A 17,662-nucleotide genomic window follows, 5' to 3' on the forward strand; every position below is an offset into this window, starting at 1 on the left:
AAGGGTCCCTCAGGCTTCACCAGATGGCTAAAGGAATCTGCAACACAGCTGTGACTCATTGGTGAGGGGTTTACCCATCTATGGATATTTTACATTGACCCTGTATTTGGCTTGCAGGTACTGACTTTTTTTTAATTTATTTTCTCTATATTATTCATTTTTGTAATAATCTTTTAAAACCCAAACTCCAAATCTTAGACCCATATAAACAAGTGATAAATCATGTTTTCTTCTGAATTTCTACTCCCACAGTTCTTTCTCTGGATGTGGATAGCATTCTTTCTCATAAGTCCTGTAGGTACTGATATATATATATATATATATATATATATATATATATATATATATATATATATTATGTATTATATATGAAGTTTTCTTCAGAAACAGCAGGAATAGTTTTTTCTTCCTTTGTATCTCTAGCACTTAGCACAGTACTGGGCACACAGTAATCTTAATAAATATTTATTACTTGACTAAAGATTCCCTTCATTTTCTGCTGAGCCAGAACACAGTAAATGGTTTTCATCAAAAGGCTTAGAAAACCCTTTCAGGCTGTGAATCATGTATACTGGTTCCAACTGGATTCCCAAAGTTGGGTAACAATTGTCCTCTCTCACCACTTGGCCCCCATATGGCCATTTAGATGTGGCTGTTATCTGTTTTGTATTTGTTCTTTCCTGGTCTTAGGTTCATAAGTCCAAGATCAGCAGCAACTTTGTGAATTCCAATAAGTTTGAAGGTCCCCAGAGGCCCTGTGGGTAGAGCAGCTACATTTCCCACAAAACAACAGTGGTTCATCTCTGGGGGAAGTTTCTTTATTGGCCAGAATGCCAGGAGTGGTTAGATAAGGCAGTGCTGAGATGAAATCTAAAACATACTCTTGCAAAGCTGTATTATGTTTTAATTTTTTTTTTAAACCCTTAACTCCTGCGTATTGGTTCCTAGGTGGGAGAGTGGTAAGGGTGGGCAATGGGGGTCAAGTGACTTGCCCAGGGTCACACAGCTGGGAAGTGTCTGAGGCCAGATTTGAACCTAGGACCTCTCGTCTCTAGGCCTGACTCTCAGTCCACTGAGCTACCCAGCTGCCCCTGTATTATGTTTTGAAGCAAATTAAATGTGTCTCCCAATTTATTGTAGCTGTAGTTAAATATTAACCTCTCATACTTTTTATAACTACAGTTCCTGAATTTTGTAAATCCTGTGAACAAGTGCATGGGTTCTTCCATGTTTAGCATTTCTTTCTGTGTAGGAATAAATTCCTTACAAAAAAAAAAAGTCTTCAGTGGTACCCTTTTCCTTCTATGTTAAAATATAGATGCAGTTTGCCATTTTTAAAACTTGATCACCATCTGGTTTCATCTTACCTTTCCAGATTTATCCCATATTACTTATCTTCCTGCATTCTACATTCCTGTCAAATTGGCCCACTTGTTCCCCAAATTTAGCATGCCATTTCCCTTCCCTTTCTTTTCCCAAGCTGTCCTCTTTGTCTGGAATATACTCCCTCCTTAAACTGCACCTCTTAGAATCTGTTGCTGAGCTTACAGCATAACTAGAGGGCCAGGTGTCATCTAGTAGGAGAATCCTTTTGTGCTCCCCACCTGGTTGTCAGTGCTTTACACCCCCGCCCCACAAATGATCATGCACTTCTTGAGTGAATGTGTGCTTCCAGTAGTACATAAGCTCCCTGAAGGCAGAGACTGGTTTTCTTTTCATTGTTATTTCCCCAGCTCCTTAACACAGCATCTCCTGGAGAATATGCTTAAATACTCATACGGTCCCTGCCTTCATGGAATTTTTCAATTACTAGGAGAAGACAGCAGCACAGATAACCATAATAATCCAGTACATTATCATGTATTAAGAGTCACAAAACAGCACTATGTTGGCTGGCTACATTTGTAACCACTGGGAGTATGATTAGAATTTCACTTACTTTTTGCTAGTAAGTGAGATAGCAACTGAAGATCTTTTTTGGAGTATTTTTCACAATCCTGATATTCCATTTCAGAAGCAATAGATGAGTGGATCTGTGATCTCATTAATGGAGGCATGAACACCAATGAGATAAGTCACATTCCATTCATGCCTACCCATCCTATGCCACCCCTTTTCCACATCTTCCCATAAATCCATCCTAGGGGTTCCATTAGACATACTTAGAGGCCCTCCCTTTTAGATTTCTTTTTTTTTTTTTTTTTAAACTCTTACCTTCTGTCTTAGAATCAATACTATGTATTGGTTCCAAGGCAGAAGAGGGGTAAGGGCTAGGCCATGAGAGTTAAATGACTTGCCCAGGGTCACACAGCTAGAAGTTGTCTGAGGTCAGACTTGAACCCAGGACCTCCTGATTCCAGTCATAGCTCTCTATCCACTAGCTGCCCCCTTTCCATTTTTCTTTGGATAATCTTCAACTTCAGTTCTTTGGAGGCTGGTTTTCCATGACCTAGTTCTACATCATCACTGAAAGAAGAGTGATATTTTCCCAAATGGGCATTTGTTTCAAGAGAAACTGAGTCATTAAAATTACCACATGATTTCCTGGGTGTATTCCATTCTACTCTCCTCTTGTTAGATTGTCTATTTGCAGCTTAGTGTATATTTTCAGTTTTCATTCAAGATATACATACTGATAACATTTATCCAACTGTATAGCATATTTTATACAAAATAGTATAATAGAAACTTACAAAAACAGAAAATATTCTGAAAAAAATTATATACCTTGACAACATAACAAATAAGAGGAGTCACAATGACCCAGAACAAGGAAATATGGCAAATGATATATGGGTCCAAAAAGGTAGCTCAGTGCATAGAGCCCTGGGCCTGAAGTCAGGAAGACCTGCGTTCAAGTCTAGCCTTAGACACTTACTAGCTCTGTTACCCTAAACAAGTCATTCGACTTTTGTCTTCTTTGGTTTCCCCATCTGTACAATGGAGATAATAACACCTACCTCTTGTGGTTGTTGTGAAGATCAAATGAGATAATAATATTTGTAAGGCACATAGCATTAGGCCTGGCATATGGTAGGTGCTTAATATGTGCTTGTACCTTTCCCTTCCTGAGCTTAATTTTTCTATGCACAAACTGTAATAAATTAGAGTTGTAACTGCTAACAAAGATCTATTTTAACCCTTTGTTTTGAAGTATAGGAATGATTTCTCACCACTGAATTATGTTTGTAAATATAGTTGCTTTTTTTTCTAGAAAGAATGAAAGAATGGACTGTCATGAATGGAAAGAGAACTATGATGTTCAGTCTTATGTACTTTAATGAAAATGTGATTTAGTTTTATAATGAAGCAGCAGAAATTTAGAGAAACTCTTTTGCTTCCTTCTTTGTAAATAGCTTTAGCCACTGGCATAAGAGTATAAATAACCATTAGGCTACTATTGCAGTTACTTTCAGTCACTTTTCAGTCATTCAGCATTTCTTACTTCTGAGCTGCTTGAGAAACAGGATGCCAGGCATGCAAGCTTGACCCAATTTATTGATCTTATATGGAAAAAGTCTAATGGTGATTAAATGTATGACCTAGTTAATTGTGCACTTCTAACCACTATCAAATAGGTGTGTTACTCCTTTTTCCTAGATAAATCTCATGGAATCTCACAGGAAGAAGCAATGTATTTGGAGGGAAAGAAACTGGGTTTAAATTGATTGTGAGCAAGTCACCTCATTTCTCTGGGTCTTGATTTCTTCATTTGTAAAATGAAGGTCCTCTAAAGTCTGTTTCAGTTCTAAATCTTTCTCTTAGATATGCTATCTTTGGTGAGCATGAGGAAAAAGGGCTGGGCCATTGCTGGTTTATATTTTTACCCAAGGTACTTTTCTCTTTCTTTGTGATATTTTTGTGACAGCCTGAAAATTCAATTCAAGAAACATTTATTACTATTATTTGTTATTGTTCATAATTATAATTATTGTTATTACTAGAAGGTCCAGGTGAATTGATTAATATAAAACATTATGTTTTTACTTTGAAATAAACATTTTCATTTTATCATTTCTATTTGTTTTGTGAATTAAAAAAAACAAACACCGTGCCAACGGGCATGACTTGATCCCTTAATGTTGTCTTAAATTTCATCCTTTTAGTGTAAACTTTTACTATGAGTAAGGCATTGGCACTGTGCTAAGTGCTAAGAGAATAAAGATCAAAAATGATATAGTCCCTTACCTCGAGGAGATTATAGTCTACTTTTGGATGTAATGGATACACAGAAAAAGCATAAGACAAAATAATTGGAGGAGGGAAGAAAAGCAAATGGTGGGAGGTAGGTCTAAGAGGAGAGTGAATTAGATTATATTTTAATTGAAAGTTGTTCTGCAGGATTCTGCAGAAGTACATTTCCAGGAACCTGCCTTGGTAGAAAATGTCCCATTGATAACCATTTTTACTCTGTGTCCCCTTCACCCTTAGAAGTCAACTTTGTTCTATAGCAAGTTGCATATATACAAGATATCCTAAAAGTCTTTCTACATTTCTAAGCTTTTATAGATTAGAATAGCCCTGAGACTTTTAGGAGATCTCACATGAACTCATCATTTTCTAATTGTTCCCAAGAGGCATCATGGTGTAGTGGATATAGCCCTGGGCTAAAAGCCAGAAGATCTGACTCTGAAATCTGCCTATGACACTTAATAGCTGGGTGTTCATGAGCAGGCCAAAGACTTTTAATTTCCTCATCTGTGAAATGGGCATCATCATGCTTGCACTTACCACCTCTCACAAAATGGTTGTGAGGAAAGCCCAATATGAGCTACCTTCTGTCAAAAGTCACCAGCAAAAGAAAATAGTGTTCATGGATCCCACTGATAGATTATAACACAAGAGAAGGAAAGAAAGAACAGAGAGGGAAAAGAACAAAAGAAGTAACAAAAAAGAGGCTTTGGGGAGTTGTAAAGATGGAAGCAGCTCTAGAAAAATTCACCTGTGACCTTTCCCTCCTAAGCAATGCATCAAGGAAATTCTGAGCCTGATTTCTCTTTTTCAGAATGCTATTAGAATCATAACTGCTCCACAGATTCTGGAATCAGGTATTAATTTCTGCTCTCTATGTTCTCTGTCATTGATGCCACATCTACAAAATACAAATCACTTGAGCTATTTCTTGCATCAGTACTATGAAACAATTGGATAATCAATATCAAATCAGCATCGAACTCTAGGGCTCTCCAGCACCCTATTCCTGTCTCTCTTACTCCATTTTTTATCATTGGCTCAAAGTCATAAATGCCATGTTTATAAAGTATGAAAATAACATGCAAGTAAGAGGAAAAATTGACATAGATTATAGAATCAAGCTACCTTAAAAAATCTCAATAGAATGATAGGCTGAATCTAATAAATTGACATTTAACAGAAATGAATTTATAATTTATATAATTATAATAGTACTCATCTGAAACTTCACACTAGCTATTGATGCAAAAAAAATGGAAATGGAAAAGAGGGTGACTTTGGTTATTTCCATTTCCATTTGAAGTGGCCACCACGACAGTGAGGCCATGAGAACCCTGAAACTCTCTGACCCAGCTGATTCTTACTATTATCAAGTAGAATGGCACAGAAACCAAAGGCAAAATGAGATTAGTGTGCAAACTCATTGTGGGAGAGGATGAAAGAAGAGTAGGAGTAGTACTTCTTTACAAAATTATAAACAATGAAAGAGAAAAAGGGAATATCATCAGATTAGTGTGAAATCCAAGTAAGTTAAATCACACAAGAGAGTGTTTATATGAAAAATCCTGGGCACCATCTCTCACATTTCTACCCCCCCACCCCAAAATCCAAGCTGTTACCAAGGCCTAGCAATCTCACCATTGTAATATCTTTTGAATATACCCCCTTCTTTCCTCTGACACTGCCACCTGGATTATTATAATAGCCTGACGGTGCTTCAAGCCTGTCCCTGTTCCAATCTGTCCTCCAGTCACTTTTCTTAAGGTCCAGTGTGTTACCTTCTTATTCAGTAAACTCCAGTGGCTTCCTATTGCCTCCAAGAACAAATGCAAAATGCTGTTTGTCTGTCATTCAAAGCTCTTCGAAACTTAGCCCCTCCTTTCCTTTCCAGTCTTCTTACACTTTATTCCCTGACATGTTTTCTTCAGCCTAGTGACCGTGGCCTTTTGGCTATTACACAAACAAGACGCTCCATCTCTTGGCTCCTGTCATTTTCTCTGGCTGTCCTCCATGCCTAGAATGCTCGCCCTCCTCTGTTCCAAGCACTAATGTCCCTGGCTTCCTACCTTCTTCAGAAATCCTTCTCCATCTCCTTTTAATTCCAGTGTTTTCTCTATGTTATTTTCTATTTATCCTGTATATATCTTGATTTGTATGTATTTGTTTCATGTTGTCTTTCCCCATTAGACAATAAGCTCCTTGTGGGCAGGGACCAACTTTTACCTCTTTTATATCTCCAGCACTCAGGATAGTGCCTGGCATGTAGTAGGTGCAAATGAAATGTTAACTGATTGATAGGAGAACAATAAATAGAAAACGAAACAAATTTATGAGTTCTAATAATCTATTCTAGTCAGCAGTGATAGAAATGCTATCTTTGACCTCTATTTTGAAGTTCAAATTGATATCTATGGTGATATGGAAATCACACTTAAGAAAATGAAGTTGTAAAGAAAATGCCTGATCCAAACCAAGTATACTCAGAATAAATCCATGCTAAAGCAATCACAATTCTGAAATTAATGAGAAATCTGTTTTTGTGATATCTCAAGAAGGAGAAAATACCAAAGCACTGAGGGGGGAAAATGGATGATATTATTACCAAAAATAAAGTGCTCAAAAGCCATCAGCTATCAGTCTATGTGTCTACTTTCTCAAGTATACTTAATCTTTTATATCAATCTGAATCTTTTATATCTTTTAAGAAAATGAGAAGGGAATAGGAAATGGTTCATAGGGGATTATCTTCACATACACACAACTAAAAGATCTAGACTTAGGATCCTACCATGTGCTGTGTTTATTGATTAGCCTTCTCCCCAAATAAGACAAAATATAGCCTTAAAGAATTTTCCATGTGTGTTTTAAGATCACACAAGGTTCCTTAATAGATATAATGGAATACAATATATAATAAATATAATCACAACTTTGTTCAGGGATCCTCTGATTATCAATTCCAAGTGTGTCATAAAACAGGAACTCTCTCGCCTCTGTACCTTTGCTCACAAAGGATCTCTTCACCTCTTGGATTCCAGTCCTTGAGAGCATGTCAGTGGGAATCCACAAACTTTTTTTTTTATTTGTTAAAAAAAAAAAACAAAAAAAAAAACAACCTTACTTTCCATCTAGAACCAATACTGCGTATTGGTTTCATGGCAAAAGAGCTGTAAGGATCAAGTACTTGCCCAGGGTCACATAGCTAGGAAGTATATGAGGCCAGATTTAAACCCAGAACCTCCCATCTCTGGGCCTAGCTCTCAATCCAGTGAGCCACCTAGTTACCCTCTCAGCAAGCACTTATTAAACATTTACAGTGTGCCAGGAACTGTGCTGAACTCTAGGAATCAATAAGAGACAAACAGACAGAGGGATGGAGACAGACAGAGAGACACAGAGAATCTCTGCTCTCAAGGAGCTCAAAATATGAAAGAAGGTGGCTAAAAAAAGTCCCAGAGAGCACATAGAAATATTCTCTGTCTACTTTTCTTTAAAACAAACAAAAAAAAACACCCCTCCATTATGTGTAAAAATAAATTTAATTTTTTTTCAATATTAAGTCCCAAATTCTCCCCTCCCCGCCTCAGTGAGACAGTAAATAATTTGATATTGATTTTATATGCATAGTCATATGAAACATTTTTCTATATTAGTCCTTTTGTGGAAGAAAACTTAAAAAAAAAAGTGAAATACAGTATGTTTTGGTTCTTTCTCTGGAGGCAGATGGCATTTTTCATCATGAGTCCTTTGGTATAGTTTTGGATCACTGTACTGCTGAAACTCTGCCTACTTTCCAATTCAGCCATGCATGGAGCTTGGTGAGCCTACTTCTAGCTGTGAGAGCCTGAGGAGTGGGTACTACGTGGGGCTGAGGAGTCTTTTAGTTGGCTGAGGAGCCAGAGAGACTGATGATTTTGGAATTGCTGAGCTGTAACTGAGTATACATATAAAACAAGTAGTCCCTTCTGTGGGCCATCTTTGCTTCTTGGCTGAGAGTAAGCTGCCAGGTTAATATGGGGGTGGTGAGTTCTGGGAGGATTAGATGCCCTATTTTCATGGTTGTGCTGATAAATATTTAACAATGAGCTCTCTAGAAAATGTATGAGATGTTGGTTATAGATCCAAATAACTTTTCAGAATAATTGGACCAGGGGGCAGCTGGGTAGCTCAGTGGATTGAGAGTCAGGCCTAGAGACGAGAGGTCCTAGTTTCAAATACAGCCTCAGATACTTCCCAGCTGTGTGACCCTGGGCAAGTCACTTGACCCCCATTGCCCACCCTTACCACTCTTCTACCTAGGAGCCAATACACAGAAGTTAAGGGTTAAAAAAAATACTAAAAAAAAACAAAAACAAAAACCAGAATAATTGGACCAGTTCACAGTCTACCAACATTTTAAAGTTTTATCTGCATTATTAACATTTTCTCTTCCACTTTTTCAAATTGAGCCTTGAATTGTTTGATGCAAATTGATTTCCCAGGTGAAAATGTTCACATGAAAAATTGAACAATTATCCAACATGGCTACATCATATCCTTGACTGTCTCTCATCTAGTTGAAATGTGTTTGTGAGTATAGGCTGCTTCTTTTTCTTTTCTGTCTGTGCATTCCTGATTTTAGGAAAATAATCATAGTCTCAGAGGACTGACTACTTGATGAAGCTAGTTACTAACCTCCTGAGAGAGAGGTGATAGATACAAGACGGAAAACTATACATCTTCAGACGTGGCCAATGTGTATATTTATTTCATTTGAACATACTTATTTGAATGCATGGAGGACTTGGAAGGGGAGAATTCTGGAGGAAGAAGGGAGCCACTGATATTTGGTCGAGTACAGAAAAATAAAAAAAAAATTAGAAAAATAAATAATTTAAGAAAAAATTAAATCTCCAGTGGAGGTCCATATGAGGTATGGGGCCCTTTCCCAAGATCTCTTTTTTTATTTTAGAGTTTTATCTGCTGTCTTAGCATCAATTCAAAGACAGAAGAGTGGTAAGGGCTAAAAAATTAGGGTTAAATGACTTTCCCAGGGTCACACAGTTAGCAAGTATGTGAGTCCAAATTTGAACCCAGGTCCACCCAACCCGAGGCCTGGTGCTCTATCTACTGTGTTACTTAGTTGTCCCTCCCCTAGATCTCTTGATGTTACATGGGTACAAATACAGTACCTTGAGGGTAGAGATATCCATTTTTGTCTTTATATCAGTACTTAGCACAATTTATATCATACACAGTTATAGCCTTAATAACTGTGTATTGATTGACACATGAGTAGCCCACCTCTTTCTTCTTCTGGTCCTAGAACTCTTTGATGGTATCTTTTATTCCATTTTTTTTCACATAATAAGTTGTTGGTAATAAAGGCACAGACTATTGATATTCAGATTATTTGTTGTTTGACTTGCAATGCCAATTGTGACATTTCATGTTTTGCAACCATAATCCTATCACTGGAAGAGTTCTAGTGTCATAAAGATGTTTTTTTCTTCAGGGCCAAAGTCTGAGGTAATTGAAAATATTACAGGGGCAGCTAGAAAACACAATGGATAGAGCACTAGCACTGGGTTCAAATTTAATCTCAGACACTTCCTGATGTATGATCCTGGGTATGTCATTTAATCCCAATTGCCCAACTCTTAATCTCTCTTCTGCCTTGGAACCAATACATGGTATTAATTTAAAAACAGAAGATGAGGGTTTAAAAATTAAGATGTATAAAAAAATTCTTTTAAAGGAGTGCACAGTTGCTTACTTTTTTTCCTATTCCATTTTGGGCTCAGGATAATAAATGACAAAAAAGATAATTTCAAAGAAACCAAAGAAGACTTGAATGAACTGATACAGAATGTAGTAAATAGAACTAGAAGGATAATTTACAACTGTTAACATATATACATATAACATGTATAAATAATACATAATGATAATTTATAATGCCTTCAGGACAAACCATTTTGAGAGAGTTAAGAATTGAAATCAAGACAGTGACTAACAATGTTTCCAGAGGACTGATAATAAAGCATGCTGCCTACCTCCTAATAGGCGATTATTTCAGGGTGCAGATCGAAACATATAATTTTAAAATCAATGTGAGAATTTATTTTTAATACATATATGTATATATGTATATTTGTTATGAGGGTTTTCTTTTTATTTTCTTCTCATTGAGGGGTAATGGTGAAAAGAGAAGGAGGTTAATGATAGGAATGTTTTTTAAAAAACCCAAAGAGAAAAAAAGGTCATTAGAAGAGAAATAGAAGGAAGAAGAAGAAGAAACAAATAAACAGGACAGCTTTGAAAGTTACATTTAATTTCTTATATACTGAAAAGAAAGGCAAGTTATACTTTAAAGAATTTGCAGGTTTGTGTACATTATTTTTCTATTTTGTATATGGAAACTTCATGTTTATGTGATATTTGAAAAATATAAGTGTTCGGGTTTTTAAAAAACCCTTACTTTCTGTTTTAAAATCAATACTGTGTATTGGTTCCACGGCAGAAGAGTGGTAAGAGCTAGGCAATGGGGGTTAAGTGACTTGCCCAGGGTCACATAGCTAGGAAGAATCTGAGGCTAGATTTGAACCCAGGACCTCCTGTCTGTAGGCCTGGCTCTAAATCCACTGTAAATTTTCTATTTTTATACTCTTTTTCTGTTACCATCACTCAGCAACTTCTTTGAGGCTCATTCTGTCCAAAGACATCACCCCACCTAGATACAGGCCCCAAGGTTGTTCTCCTTCCTTTTACAAGGACTTCAGCACCAGATTCTCAATTTTCCTCATTGTCCATATTTGTTCTTATTCTTTTCCCCTGCTTTTCTACTAAGGGACCTCAGCATACATATTGATATTCCATCAAAAACCCTAACCTCTTGGTTTCTTAACTTAATCAATTCATATGATCCATTCCTCCTCTCAACCTCATCACTTCATCGATTTGCAAAACCTCTAATAATAATGCAAAATGTTTACTGGCAAAATCTTGGTTCTGTAGACCACAACAACCTAAGCATAAAACAGCCATATTTTCACTGCAGGATGAATACTTGTTATTCCAGGAAGAATCAAAGAATCAGTGATAATGTTCATGGTTGTGCTTATGCCTGTAGAAGTAGAGATCTGTTTCAGAAGTTCATAGCATAAAGTTAGACATTTCTGTATTGTTTCAGGATCACTCTTTCTCTGTGTGAACTTCTATAATCTCAGGTTGTTCTGTTTCTTTTATTAGGTCCATTTTGACATCTTCTAGTTCTTTTGTTGTCTTTTTAACAGGGATGAATGATTAAAGTCCTGTAGAGAAATGCATTCCTCCAAAACTTCCTTGGCTTCAATAAGTTTCACTTTTACTTCTGCCAGTCTGAACTCTTTTTTTCTTGTTTCAGCAGAATCTTCAGACACATCAGCAGTGACCATGGGTTCCTGGATCTCTGAAATGATTTCTGTAACAATCTGTGTCTTCTTAATATCATCATTAAGGAGTTGAAGCAGTATCTCAACCAGGGAATAATCCAAGGAATCTTTGTCTTGTTATATTATCCCTTGGTGGCAAGATCATAAGGACCTTCTAAAAGACCTTCCATCCTTTGAATGCTTATAGGTCTTTTACTGAACAGTCATTCTGGCAAAAACAAAAACGAAACAAAAAATGTGGAAGAGAACAAAAAGAATAAGTCTAAGCCTTCCTTACTCTCTCTTCAAAAGGACCATGTATCAATTTGTTGAAAGCTATCCAACATCTCCAGATAATCTTATAAGGATGGCTTAGTTGATAAAGAAAGAGGCAGGACACGGGAGATGATATTGTTAGCTCATAACTGCTTCTACCTGCCATGGAGTCTTGAGTTTATTATATACTATTTTCACACAAAGAACACAAAGAAAACTCTACAGTTGCGTAGAGGTTACAAATTATAAAAAAAAACAAACCTTTCAGGCTTCAAAGTAGAGATAGAATGGGGTTCAAGGCCAAATTCTAGCCATCTTGATATCTATAGATATCATAAATGAATTGAGACTTGTACTTTTTATTGGGAGGACTACACCTAGTTGGATGAAGTCTTGTGTAGCTCTGGCCTTGGCTGTCTTAGGAATATTTTTAGAGTTTAGGCATTTTAATTTTCTTGGAGAGAAATTGTTAACTCAGTAACCAATGGTTTGCTAAGAACTTAAAGTTTTCCAACAAGGCTATAATGTTTTTCAATAAGAAAAGGTATAGATCATAAAAGGGGTCAAAAAAGGAGTCTCAGGTTTTTATCTATTTGAGACTCTGTTTCTCTTATTGGTCTCCCACATCAATTTTTTGTTTGTTTTGGTTTTTATTATACAGTCCTCATAGCATGGACACTATGAAGAGAAAAAAAGAGAACAGAAACGTACTAAACAAAACAAAAATGCGGAAGAGAATAGAAGTCAGAAATCCTAAGTCTTTCTTTCTTTTCCCCTTCTTGACCAAGTCTCAAGTCTCCCAGTTTGGTCTTATATGATAGGTGATGCCACATGTTTGCAGTTTATAGTAAGTCTCCTAATGAACCACAGCAGCACCAAAGAACATCAGTGTCACAGCACACCTCTAATGCAATATTTCTTCCCCTGATATGAGGTATTGACAAGAAAGAGGGGCAGCTTCAGAGCTTCAGGAACATCAGGGCCTCTGCAAGGATACTTCTGAGAGTCAATAATTCTTCATCCTGCAATAAAATCATCTTCAGTAAAATGGCTAAGAAGTCATGTCTCTTGCATAAAATCTGTCCCAAGATCTAAGTTGATACCAAGTTTCTCCTTGTACTGTCACCTAATCAGTATTCCCTGGCACATCTGCTAAACTCTCTCCCTCCCTGAAAGCCACATCAGATAAATGATATAAAATATGTACCTCCTTAAAGGCCTCTTTGGACTTCCACAGTCACTCAATAAGGACTCTCCCTCATCCTTATCCAGTGACAATCATCACCAAGTCAATTAAAGAATCCCTTTTCTTCCAGGTAAACACATACAAACTATAGCTTTATACCAACAGTTTCATTCCTGCTCTACCCCCACCTATTGGAAAGCAAGATTCTTCCCAATAATACTATTGCTAATCCTTCAAGTCTTCTCTGGGAAGGTGTTCCACAAACTGTCCTTGAGAACAGGAATGTTGAAGGAGAGCTAAGCTACTTCTCTAAGATGTACAGAGCTCTCTTATGGTACTTGAGAGCAAGGCCTCTGACTTGGCAAAGGAAAAAGAAAGGACCTGAAAGAGTCAACCAGAACTATATCTAAAAACAGTCTATTCTTATCAGGTAAGTCTTCCTGGAGACTAGATACAAGAAACCATTGGACAAATCAGCCCTTACCCTTTCCAGGACAACGTTTATTTGTCATAGACATGTGACCCATAATTCTAGGAGGTAGGACACTTGACATGGGCAGTCAGATGCATAATAATTCAGCTATTCCTTATAGGAACAACCCTTTGATTCTGAAGTGGGAGAATGGCATTTTGCCATTTTGGGACAGATTGAGAGCTGCTTGGATTGGGAATAGCTGCCTTGTCCGTAGTGAAGGAAATCATATGGGCCTGTGTTCAATACAGCATGGTTTTCATCACCTAAATGTCCAGATTCACACACTCAACCAACATACTAACCTGATTCTTTAAGTTTGTGGTGTTTCTGATAGGTACTCATATATTTGCAAAATAACTGTATGCAATTAGAGGCATCAGCAGAATTCCTCCATTAAGTCTTGACCCCAAAGGGTAAAGTCTTTGATTGTCCAAACCTATAATCACTTCCCAGGAATTACTGTAGGTAGAGATCTACTCTGCCTCATTTCTTTATTTTTTAATTAATAATTTAGAATATTTTTCCATAATTACAAGATTCATGTTCTTTTCCTCCCCTCTCCCCACCTCCTCCTGTAGCCAATGTGCAATTCCACTGGGTTTTACATGTGTCATTGATCAGGACCTAATTCCATATTATTGATATTTGCACTAGGGTGATCGTTTAGAGTCAATATCCCCAATCATATCCCCATCAACCCATGTGATCAAGCAGTTGTTTTTCTTCTGTGTGTTTCTACTCCTACAGTTCTTTCTATGGTTGTGGATAGCGTTCTTTCTCATAAGTCTCTCGGAATTGTCCTGGATCATTGCATTGTTGCTAGTAGAGAAGTCCATTACATTAGATTGTACCACAATGTATCCGTCTTCATATATAATGTTCTCCTGGTTCTACTCCTTTCACTCTGCATCAATTCCTGGAGGTCTTTCCAGGAATTGGAATGAATTCCTCCAGCTCATTATTCCTTTGAGCACAATAGTATTCCATCACCAACAGATACCACAATTTGTTCAGCCATTCCCCAATTGAAGGGCATCCCCTCATTTTCCAATTTTTTGCCACAAAGAGCCCGCCTATCAATATTTTTGTACACATCTTTTTCTTTTTGATCTCTTTGGGGTATAACCCTAGCAGTGGTATGGCTGGATCAAAGGGCAGGCAGACTTTTAGTGCCCTTTGTCTGCCTCATTTCTTAAGACCTCATCCCTTTCATCTGATAGCTAGGTAGCTTAGAGCTCAGTTGACTGGAAGTGTCTCCTGTTGCTAGATTAGTGTCTACTGAAATCCCACTGAATAGCCTTCCCTTGTAGTAGATGGAGCCATCAGTTATCAAGGCAAAAAGATGCACTACAGAAGCCAGATCATTATAGGTGGGAACCCTCTAGAACTGTGATGGTGAAGGCTAGCATGCATACCCTGGAAGGGCATGGAGGGGGCTGGTCTCCACAGCATTTGAGGACATTTTTTTTGCATACCCTGCCCCTCTGTCTAGTCACTCAATGTGAATATTTCTTCCCTCTGCTTTCTGGAGTAATGTGGGGGGCTCACAGACATCTTGAAGTTGCAGTTTGGTCACATGATCTCAAAAAGGTTCACCAATGCTGCTCTAGGACATTGGAAGAGGCAGGATTCCAGGGTCTGAACTAGCCTCAGTCTCTCATATAATCATTACTTGTTTGTGAAGAACACTAACACCAGAGGGATCTGGGCAAGCATGATTCTGAATGGACCATTTCCACTTATCAATAGAAGCCTCCTATTCTCTAGTCATCTTGCTAGGGGGTCCATCTTGCATCTCCCAATCCATAATAGACAATTGTGGGCAAAGGCTAGTTGAATTGCCCTGTGTCATTTATTAGGTAGCAACTAGGACCAGTAAGAAATAAGAAACTGCTTTTCAAAAATGGTATAAATGAGGGGGCAGCTAGTTGGCTTAATGGATTGGGATCAGGACCAGGGGCAGGAGGTCCTAGGTTCAAATCTGGCCTCAGACACTTCCTAGCTGTGTGATCCTGGACAAATAACTTAACCCCAGTACTACCTAGCCCTTACTGCTCTTCTGCCTTAGAATCAATACACAGTATTGATCCCAAGATGGAATGTAAGGGTTTTTTTTTAATGGTATACATGACGATCTACCCTTCTGGATGGCTAATAGTCACTTATTCTGGCCACCTCTAGGTGTTTGCCAAAAGTTCCACTTAGCCTGTTCTTTGTGGACAGAGACCTCCTGAAACATGGTTCTTGCAGGGTCATAATGACAGAAGGGATAAAATTGCTAGATGGTTTGTTTTTTAATCTAGAGTTACAGGGGCAACCAGGTGGCTCATTGGATTGAGAGCCAGGCCTAGAGATGGTGGGAAGGTCCTGAGTTCAAATCTGACCTCAGTCACTAACTAGCTGTGTGACCCTGGACAAATCACTTACTCCCCACTCCCTAGCCCTTGCCACCCTTCTGCTTTAGAAATATATAGTATGGGTTTTTTCAAAATCGTCCAAGATTATAGTCTATTCTAGGCCCCACTTGAAGGGCTGCCTTGTGGCTAACTTGGTAAACAGGGACAGCCAGGTGGGGAATGTGGGTCCTACAAAACTTGAAGCATTCAAAATGTCTCTGGGCTTCTTTCTTTAATCATGGGGAAACAAGTGTCAGTAGTTTATTCTGACTGTACCTGGAATTCTTCTGAGTCTTCCCTGTTCACTGTATTCCCCCAAAATTTGAATGAGTGGGCTAGACCCTAGATTTTCTTAGGGTTGATTTCCCACTCCTTATCTCTCATATGGTTTAGAACTGATGGCATTAGAAAAAAGAGAAACTACACTCCTTCAGGGTACCCTAGAACCCCAAGAGGAAGATCTAGCTGGTCTTAATCTGGAAGAGTGAATCTAGAGCGACCCTTTTTTGCTATCATAATCTTCAGTCATCTTATTTTCCTCTATACCTTATACTTACTAAAACTATTCTTTGTCTTCACCATGATCACCATTCTCTCTCTCAATTCTTTCCTAGATTATCACTCTTGTTCTGACTCAGTTCTCAGATTTGACCCTTTAACCAATTTGACTTTATATTAATCTCTGCTCTCAAATCCCTAGCTCCTTTGTCTTCTCACTGTTCATTCTTTGCTGAACCTTAGCCCTCCACCTGCCTCTTCTACTCTTGTAGTTTTCCTGAATGGAAAAGAAGGGCATCACACTGTAGTGATGACTACTACAAGTTCTTGTTATCTAATCTCAACTGGGCCTGCCTTTTAATCTTTCCTAATTGATTCTGTCCTATTTTCCCAAGTGACTGTTCCAAACCTCTTCTCTCCTTAAATCATACAGGACAGCCATTCCTCTACCTTCATCACTAAAAATGTGATCCTCCCTTTTGCCAAGGCCAGGTTTCCTACATGGACACTTAATATCACCCTTTTCAGTCTTCTTCAGCAGATTTCCTCTCCTCTAGGATACTGTTTCCTCTCTCACTTTTGTTACAATTAAATGTCTTGAGAGATTGATTTTGGGTAAGAAATGCCAGTTCATTGAATATATATGTTTATTGGTTAGGCTTAATTAGCTATCCACCAGTTAGAAATGTCTTGGGATGTTCAAGTTATATGGAGCTAAATAATGAGCTTCTAAAACTATTTATTAAGATGTCTGATAGGACTTCCATACTGGTGGTCATTCAAGAGGGCTATAAACCTATATGTGACTTTATGGGTTATGATGCTGGCCTAACCAATCAATAAATAGTAATTCTCTCTAATATAAAGGAATTGATTTAGGGCCTTTCTATTAAAGAGCCCTGATCTAAGATTTAATACAGTCTATGAAAAATAAATTCTCATAGTTTTCATAACATTATTCTTTCCTAGTCAATTCAAGTAAACAAGCATTTATTAAGCACCTAAGTGCACTTACTATGTGATATGCCAGTCATTGTGCCAAGCACCGAGGTTAAAAAGAAAGGTACTGTGTGATCCTGGGCAAGATACATAACCCCCTTGCCTAGCCTTTACCACTCTTCTGCCTTGGAGCCAATACACAGTAGTCTAAGATGGAAAGGAAAGAAAGAAAGGTAAGAAAGGGGAGGAAAGAAAGAAAGAAAGAAAGAAAGAAAGAAAGAAAGAAAGAAAGAAAGAAAGAAAGAAA

Source organism: Gracilinanus agilis, chromosome 4, assembly GCF_016433145.1.
Source record: "Gracilinanus agilis isolate LMUSP501 chromosome 4, AgileGrace, whole genome shotgun sequence".
Lineage (NCBI taxonomy): Eukaryota > Metazoa > Chordata > Mammalia > Didelphimorphia > Didelphidae > Gracilinanus > Gracilinanus agilis.